Raw genomic sequence first — 8,790 nt, 5'->3', positions numbered from 1 at the left:
TCCCGGGGCCGTCGCGCTGAGGTGCGGAGCTGCCACCGCGGCCATCTTGTTGCTCTAACTGACAAGAACCCCCCTCCCCCCGCTCCAGCCAGACGCGGCGCTCGCGCCCCCGGCCCCGCCCCGCGTGGGCCTCCAACAGGAAGTCGTACCGGCCCCTGGCACGTGACTCCCACCGCATCTGCATACCGGAGGGCGATCTGGCCAATCAGCTCCCGGATCCTGAGCTCCGCCTCCAGGCACCACGCCAGAGCCCATTGGTTCGTCCTAAAAAGGCCACGCCTCCTCCTGCTCCCTTAATACCCGCCCGCGCAGTGGTTGCCCAGACCGAGAGGGGAGCGCGCGGGGGTGCGAGCTGCGCGTTCTTCGCGCGCCTCGGACGCGCGCCTCTCCCCGGAGCTGGCTCTCGTTCGCGGTCAGCGCGGAAAGCCTGGCGGAGTGCGTCCCGTGCTCTTTTGCCCCCTCGCCTCTGGGCTCTGTGGCTCCGAGCGCGTTAGCGTGCCCACTAAAGGGACGCAAACTCAGTGCTGCTACGCGGCCGCCGGGTTCTCCGGGTCTGCGCCCCGCGACGTCCCGGCTCTGCGCGGCGTTTTCGCCCGGCGGCGCTGGCCCTCTGCGCAGGGACGCCCTGAACCTGGCGCACACACCGGCGCGCGTCCTGCCCGTGCCGTGCACACGCCCTGCAACCTCCCCACGGTGCACACACGTACGTGCGCGGGCCGCGGCCTAGAAGCCCACTGCGCGCTCCTGGCAGCTGCCTCCGGCCCCCCTCCTTTGCTCAGCGACTCCCCGGGGAGCGCCCCGCTCCGAGCCAAACAATCCCGGCTGCGAAACAGCCCCCCGGGGAGGCCTGCTTTCCTTGCAGCTCCCACACCCCTCCCTGCCGTGCACACTGCCTACCCACCCGGAGGCCCTGGTCTCCCGCTACTACACACCCCGCATTTCCTTCCTGGCTCTCGGTAGCCCGCCGCGGTCCTCCATTCTTTGGCTCCTCCTCGGTATACATAATAATCCGTGTTGGGCTAGGTCCGGTGAAGAGTCCCCTTTTAAGTTTCAGTTCAAGACACGAGAAGATTTTGAAAGCACCGGTTTTTCTCCGTTTTTATGGAAAGGTCGTGGAAGGAGCTAGTTCCTCTCCACCGCCCCCACCCCTTGCTGCTCTGGAAAATCAGTGATGCTTCTGAAAGTTGTTGGTGCTGTAAGAGGCCATTCCCTGTCTGTGTGTCCCCGCCTGGAAGAAGAGACAACGCTCTGGTACCTTCGCGAGGCAGTTTTGCTGCCGCCAGTGTCATGCTTTGAAATGTTTGCTGATGAAAGGGACACAACAGACTCCCTGCTCTCGTTTCCCTTCAGGGTCCCACGAGCTCCGTACACTTTATTCTTTCTGCTATATTCTAAGCTTTCGGATCGCCAGGTCCGCTTACTCTCCGAAGTCAGCTTCAAATGCCTGTTGTGTATTTCCCATCCTGAAAACCCACATCCCTTAGAAAGGTCTGACAGCAGACGTGGCTCACACAGTGACTTCTGCCTTTTCTATTCAGCATTTTATTGACTTCAGTTTAATTCTGGACTGCTGAGAACATGCATCCTTTGTGTTTCTCAAAAGTACAGATATTATCACATGATTCAAGGAGGAGCACAAACAGCATCCTGCAGATAAAAAGGGTGCACTAGGTAGATTGCTAAATCCACGAGGAGCCCAGGATCTAGGTGGGCCAACACTGTAAACTTCAGTTATTGGAATATTGAGCTAAAATGACATCACTTTGTCCTTCCCGTCGACTTTGTGATCGTGACCTTTTCTCTCTTCCAGGTTCCTTTGTTACCGTTCCCTCCCCTGACGACAAGGGTCTCTTCCTACCTTAGATTTCCAAACACCCATAAAGAAAAGGTGGACTGTATTTTTATTAATTCAAAATTAGACACAAAGTTTGGCATACGGACCTGTGGTGTTAGAAAGAATATTTGAGGCTCAGTGGCAGAGTGTTTGCTGAGCCTTCTCAGAGCACTGGGTTCATTCCCCAGAACTGGCACACACGCACGCACACGAGCACGAAAAATTGAAAAGCACATTATCAGTAATTTCAGTGCTGAGGAAGCGGAAACTGTCAGATTCTAGGGGCTTGCTATCTGGCCTGCCTAGTTTGCTTGGCGAGTTTCCAGCCAGGGAGAGACCTGTCTCAAAAACCAAGGTGGCTGGTCATTGTCAGGCCCACCTTTAATCCCAGCAGTCTATCTGAATCCAAGGCCAGCCTTGTTTTACCTAGAGAGTTCCAGACCAGCCAGGGCTACATAGTGAGACAAAAATAAAAATCAAGGCAGATGATGTAGGAGGTTGTGCTCTGACTTCCACATACATGTACACACATGCATATGCACACACAATACACAAAGAAATAGGATTGCCTCCCATGAAGGTATTGAGGAAGGTAGCCCGTCTCCTAGGTACCTTCCCAGAGGACATGAGTCCCGAGGGAGGCCAGGGAAGCAGTAATAGGAGATCATGGAAGAATCCGGGAGAGGGCAGCGACAGCAAGCAGCAGGGAAGCACAGTGTTTTCAGGGCCTGCAACAGCCCAGGGATAGGTGATGGGTGGTGGTGACTCTCAGACAGCAGCAGCTCCTGCCATTGAAGGCAAAGTAGAACTTTCAATTGCTATGGACCTGACCTTCCTGGAAAATACGGCAGGTAACTTGGAGAAGAAGGACCAGGTGGAAAATGGAAGTGCTGGGTAGGAGCCCAGTAAAGCTGTGTGGACAGAAACTAAGCAAAAGGAAGCACGGAGGTCAGACAGACAGGATGCTCTGGACAGATGAGTATTAGACTGTGGAGCGTTTGACAGAATACACGCATTGGATAAGGGAGATGGAGTTAGGTATGGTCTAGCTTCCAGTCTTAGTGGGTGGTGGGTAAAGGCTGAAGCAGAGGCCACAGAGTGGATAGTTAGATTCTGAAGCCTTGGATGCACTCAGGTCTGCCCTCAGAGACCCAGGGGTGCCATACAGAACCTAAGATGACTGGCAGATCACAACGAGGAGGTCATCCACAGACGGTCCTGAGTGCTTCAGAAAGCCCCAGTGATCTAAGCCCTGTGATGATAGGCAGGTAGCTTGGGGTACTGCCATTTATTTGCAAATTAGTGATCTGGTGGATCTGGTGTAACCCAGGCGAGAGCTAAGGAGATTCAGGTTGCAGGCTTTCTTTAAAGGGAGGAGAGAGATTGGCTGGCAGGCTGGCAGACATCCATGGGCTTCCTTGCTGCTTTGGTACTCATGGTAGAGCCAGTAGTGAACCGGAACTCATGGTATGTAGTAATAGTCGGCAGGCTGTGTCCCGCCACCCGGCTAGCTTTACACCCGAAATAATTACATGGAAACTGTATTCTTTTAAACACTGTCTGGCCCATTAGTTCCAGCCTCTTATTGGCTAGCTCTTACATATTGATCTAACCCATTTCTAATAATCTGTGAAGCCCATGAGGTGGCTTACCAGGGAAGATCTTAACCTGCGTCTGTCTGGAGTGGGAGAACCATGGCGACTCCTTGACTCAGCTTCTTTCTCTCAGCATTCTGTTCTGTTTACTCCGCCTACCTAATTTTATGTCCTATTAAAGGGCCAAGGCAATCTCTTTATTTAACCAATGAAATTAACACAAAACAGAAGACTCTCCCCCATCAATGGTAGAGCCAGTTGGTGAACGGGGAATGGGGCTTTAAGTCACAGCTGGGGACTCCCAGTTGCTGTCTGAATTTACTCTAGGCCAGCCCCTCTGTTCTTAACACACACTGAGCCAGTGTTTGCAAGAACTCACAAAGACCACAACCAACTAGACATCTGTCTGCCTGAACTGTTGACAGCCTGCAGCAGACAGGCCGTGGTGAAGAAAGCAGCAGTTTTGCCTCCTTGTTCTGCATTTCTTCCGTGCACCTTTTTCATTGACCTTTTCCTTTCCCTTTTTTGAGCCTTATACTGTAGCCCAGGCTGCACGGGAGCTCAGCGTGTAGCTCAAACTCATGGCAATCTTTTGTCTCACCCATTAGAGTGTTGAGATGATAGCCATGACCTGCTATGCCTGTGTGTGTGGGGGGGTGTTTTGTTGTTGTTGTGGTAGTGGTGGAGAGGTAAAGCCTTGTTATGTAGCTCAGACTTTGAGCTCTTGGTCTAGCCCTCCTGCCTCAGCCCCTGAGGGCTGGGGTTATAGGTGAATACCTCCATGTCCATTTGTACTTTTGTATTTGTAAACAATGTCGCATTCTTCCTTCCTCTCCTGACCCACTGTCGCGACTTCTCACTTCAGGGGATGGCTCCTGTCTTAGTTAGCGTTACTGTTGCTATGATGAAACACCATCACCAAAAGCAAGTTGAGGAGGAAAGGGTTTGCTTGCCTTATCCTTCCACGTCAGCTCTGGTTCTTCCATGCCACCTTCCATCAGCCTCCAGGGTTCTTGTCCTTCAGAAAAATACCATTTCAGAGTCAGAATTTAGGGTGAAATTTCTAAACAGGGAGAACAAACACACATAATGAATGGCTTATCCCTTAGGTTAGGGGGAAATAAAGAGAAGGCTGGAAGCAGAGCATGTCGAGCCAGTAGGCTGGGCCGGAGGGACAGCTCAGGGAAAAGCACTGTGTAGCATGTGTGAATACTTGGGGTCCATCCCCAGTGCCACAGAAACGAAAAGGAGACAGCCCTCAGCCTGGAAGTTGGAACACAGCGTCAAAGTCTGGGTCAGGAAGGTGACAAGATGAAAGCTGTGCTAGGTGCTGGCTTTCTAGGCCGGTGTGAAGATCACATGACCTTTCAAACACTCGCTCACTCGTTCATTCATTCGCTCATCATTCATTCATCCTCTCCGTTCTCTCCCTTCTGTTTCCATCTGAGCCCCCGTAACTGCCTGTCTCTCCCTTCTTCCGTTGCAATCCTATCCCAGCGTTGACATGGTGCTTGGCACACAGTAGGTGTTTAATAACTGCTTGTTGAAGGAAGAACAGAATGAAGCCTGAGAAGAAAGACATCCACGAAGAAAGAAGTGGTAATGTCTCGGAGAGAGATGAACGTGGACTTGGCCACTCCTGGGAGGCTAGGCCATCGCAGCCATCGTCACTCCAGGTGATGGGTTCTGGGAATAGCCATGGGAGGACTCGGTGGGGACTGGTTCGCACCCAAGGGAGGCTCAGCCCTCAAGAGGAATCCCTTTTTGCCTTGTGCAGCTCCTGCTTTAGTGCAATGTGTATAAGGACACATGCATGTGTAAATACTTCTGCAGTGATTATGTGTTAGGACGTGCCATGCTGGTTCCTCTTGTGTTTCCTGCCTAGTGTCACACTCCTCCAGAATACAGGACTAGAGAAAGCATGTCGTTGACCAGTTTTGTTTCCTAAAGCAGGCCAAATATTTACCTGTTTTTATTTTGTGTGTGTGTGTGTGTGTGTGTGTTTTATCTGCATGTATGTGTGTTACATGTTTGTTTGGTGGCCTCAGAAACCAGAAGAAGATGTCAAAACTGGAGCTACAGAAGGCTGTGATCTGCTGGGTTCTGGGAACTGAATCCAGGTCCTCTGAAGAGCAGCCAGTGCCTTTACTGTGGATCCATCTCTCCAGCCTCTTCCTAAAGTCTTTCAAATGTCGCCAGCAAGATGGCTCAGTTGGGCAGAGGCATCTGCCATCAGGCTTCACCACCTGAATGTGTGTGCGTATACACACACATTCACACACACTAAATAAATAAAATATACAATTTTAAGGGCCACCAAGATGGCTCAGTGGATAAAGGTGTTTGTCACTAAACCTGATGGCCTGAATTCCATTCTCAGGACCCACTGAGGGAAGGAGAGAACCAACTCCAGAAAGCCATGGCAAGCTCATGCCTGACCCATAACACAAAAATGTGTAAAATAAATAAGTATAATTTAAATATGACTTATAATAAATATAATTAAAACTATTATAAATGCCTAAAAAAAAGCTTATGCTTTATTTCCCACAAATATCTATTGAGTATTTGTTTCAAATATGTTTACACAAAGAAAAACAAAGAGGTTTCTCTCATTTTCCCAGATAGTATGATGTCGAGCACACAGGCCGCTGTGCTCCAGCGGGGCTAGATTCTCACTGCTCTATGGTTCTGTGTTCTGTGCTGTCTAGCTGGCGCCATGTGAGCAGAACTGTGTCTGAGTGGGAGCTGTGTGATCTCCAGTGTGCGGCACATTGCAGGCAGTCGATAAACACTTGCTGGATGGACAGATGACTCTTTTCACCAGGTACCGCTGGCTCGCACTGCATGTGGCATTGAGGTGGAAGTCCCTCAAAATGACATGGGAAGCTGGGCATACCAGTGCACATCCACAGTCCCAGCAGTTGGGAGGTGGAGGCAGAAGTCCAAATTCATCCTCAGCTACACCGTGAGTTCTAGGCCCGCCTGTGGGCTATGTCTCAATAGACTTAACAAAGTGCTGGAGAGATGGCTCAGCAGTTAGGAGCACTGGCTGCTCTTCCAGAGGACCCAGAATTGATCCCAGTATCCACATGGTGGTTCACAACTATCTGTAACTTCAGTTTTCAGGAGATCTTATGCCTTCTTCCAGCCTCCATAGGCACTAGGCACATATGTGCTGCATAGACAAAAATGCAGGCTAAACTCCACACATATATTGTAATTAAAAAAACACACACACACACTAACAAGCCTGGTGTGGTGGCACACACTTTTAATCCCAGCACTCAGGAGGCAGAAACAAGAGAATCTCTGATTTCGAGGCCAGCCTGGTCTACCAAGTAAGTTCCAGGATAGCCAAGGCTATTACACAGAGGAACCCTGTCTCGAAAACAAACTAAAATAAAACAAAATAATAACAATAGTAATAGTAATAATAATAAACAACACAATGCCAAACAAAGCTGCTGGAAGGGAAGGGTATGCATCTGGAGCAGGACCAGAGTGGCAGTGCTGGCTCGAGGGCCCTCACATGGCAAAGTAAAGACGGCAGTTTGGGCAGCAGAAGCAGATTTCAGTACAAGTTTGCAGAGTGAGGCCAGTTTGACCTCAAACACCCAGAGCTGCAGTACCGCTAGAACCAATAGGTCGGCTAATGAGAGGACCAGGGCCGAAACCCTCAGTGGCTGTCTCAGCTGCCCAGGCCCTGCTTTGGTGGGCTGGGGAAAGGGGCAGGTTGACCAGGAGCCAGTCACACTGTGTGCCAGTCTCCCAGGTTGTGAGTGTGTAGTGTGTATCGTCACCGCCAGGGACAGGTCTTATCCTTAGACCACGGAGGAGGTGCGTGCCCTGTGTGCCTGCTAGCGTGCAGACTTTGTTTTGAAAAGCTGCATCCCGGGAACCATTACTGAGATCTGCCCCGTCGGAGCTGGTTTCAAGGGCCAGTGTCATTTTTTTTTTGAGAAGAGATGGCAATTGCTCCATCTGCTGAGGGGTCGGTCTGCCTCTCAGGGGGCAGGGTTGAGTTCCCTGCACATTTGCTCCTCCAGGTACACCCAGACGTGTACATCCTGCCATACACGCATGAAAGTGCACATGCACACGTGGCTAGAGCCAGAGGAAGGGGAAAGAAAAGCCGGAGCCCAGTGACATTCAGAGGTTGCCAGGCTTCTAAATTTGGACTCTAGTGTGATTTGGAGTCAGCCAGCGGTCCTGAGTGTTCGTCTCGAAGAGCCTGGGCAAGGTTCCCAGTGGCTCCCAAGGTTCCCAGTTGTCAGAGCCTGGGTAGAAAAAGACACTGGACCAAGGGGGCGGCTAGATAACCAAGTCCCCACCCCACCCTCTCACCACAACGACCGCTTGCCTGTTTATTTTTCGTTTATGCTTTCCAAATACAAAATAATATATTCCATGAAATAATGTAGAAAATATAGAAAACTGGAAAGATGAACAATGCTCCATTGTCCCCAGTCCTGAAAGATGCCTATGTTTCCACTGAAGAGTGTTTCCAGCTGGGTGTGGTGGTATGTAAGTGGCGGGGGCAGGACGGTCAGGAGTTAAAGGCCTGCCTCAGCTTTGTATAAAGTTTACTTCGGACTGGGCTACGTGAAACCCGGCTCTAAACACGAACAAGTGGCTGGCGGTAGTGGCGCACACATTTAGCTTATCACTTAAGAAGCAAGGCAGGCAGAGCTGTCTGAGTTGGAGGCTAGCCTGGTCTACATATTGAGTGCTAGGAGGCAGATCTGTTTGAGTTGGAGGCTAGCCTGGTCTACATATTGAGTGCTAGGCCGGCAGGACTGTCTGCTTCCAGACTCATGTCTTGGCAAGATTTTAGAAACCACAGAAATAAGGCTGGGGCAATGGTTCCGTGTTTAAACATGGAATGAGGACAGAGTCTGGATTTCCAGCCCCCTCACAAATGCTTGGTAGGTGTGACCACGGCCGACAGCCTCCCTGTAATCCCAACACTTGGGAGACAGAGAAAGGGGAATCCTAAGAATAAACTGGCTAGCTGGAGAGTAGTTCAATCAGTGCACTCCGGATTCAGTGAGAGCCTCAGGAAGGGAAGCCGCCTGACATGAACGCCCACATATGTGTGGCCCACACGTACCTCAAAGGAGGAAATGCAACACAAGTTTTGGGTTTTTTTGGTTTTTTTTCAGGATAGGATTTCTCTGCGTATCTTTGCCTGTCCTGGAACTCAGTCTGTAGACCAGGCTGTTCTTAAACTCACAGAGATCCACCGACCTCTGCCTCCCAAGTGCGGGGATTAAAGGCGTGCACCACCACCACCCAACTCGATACATGTTGTTGCGGGGGAAGAGAAACTTGTTTAGTCTAGGAATAAGAAAAAAAAAA

The sequence above is a fragment of the Microtus ochrogaster genome, chromosome 7, assembly GCF_000317375.1.
Source record: "Microtus ochrogaster isolate Prairie Vole_2 chromosome 7, MicOch1.0, whole genome shotgun sequence".
In the NCBI taxonomy this organism is placed as follows: domain Eukaryota; kingdom Metazoa; phylum Chordata; class Mammalia; order Rodentia; family Cricetidae; genus Microtus; species Microtus ochrogaster.
The sequence above is the reverse complement of the archived record's forward strand: the minus strand, read 5'-3'. Positions refer to the sequence as shown.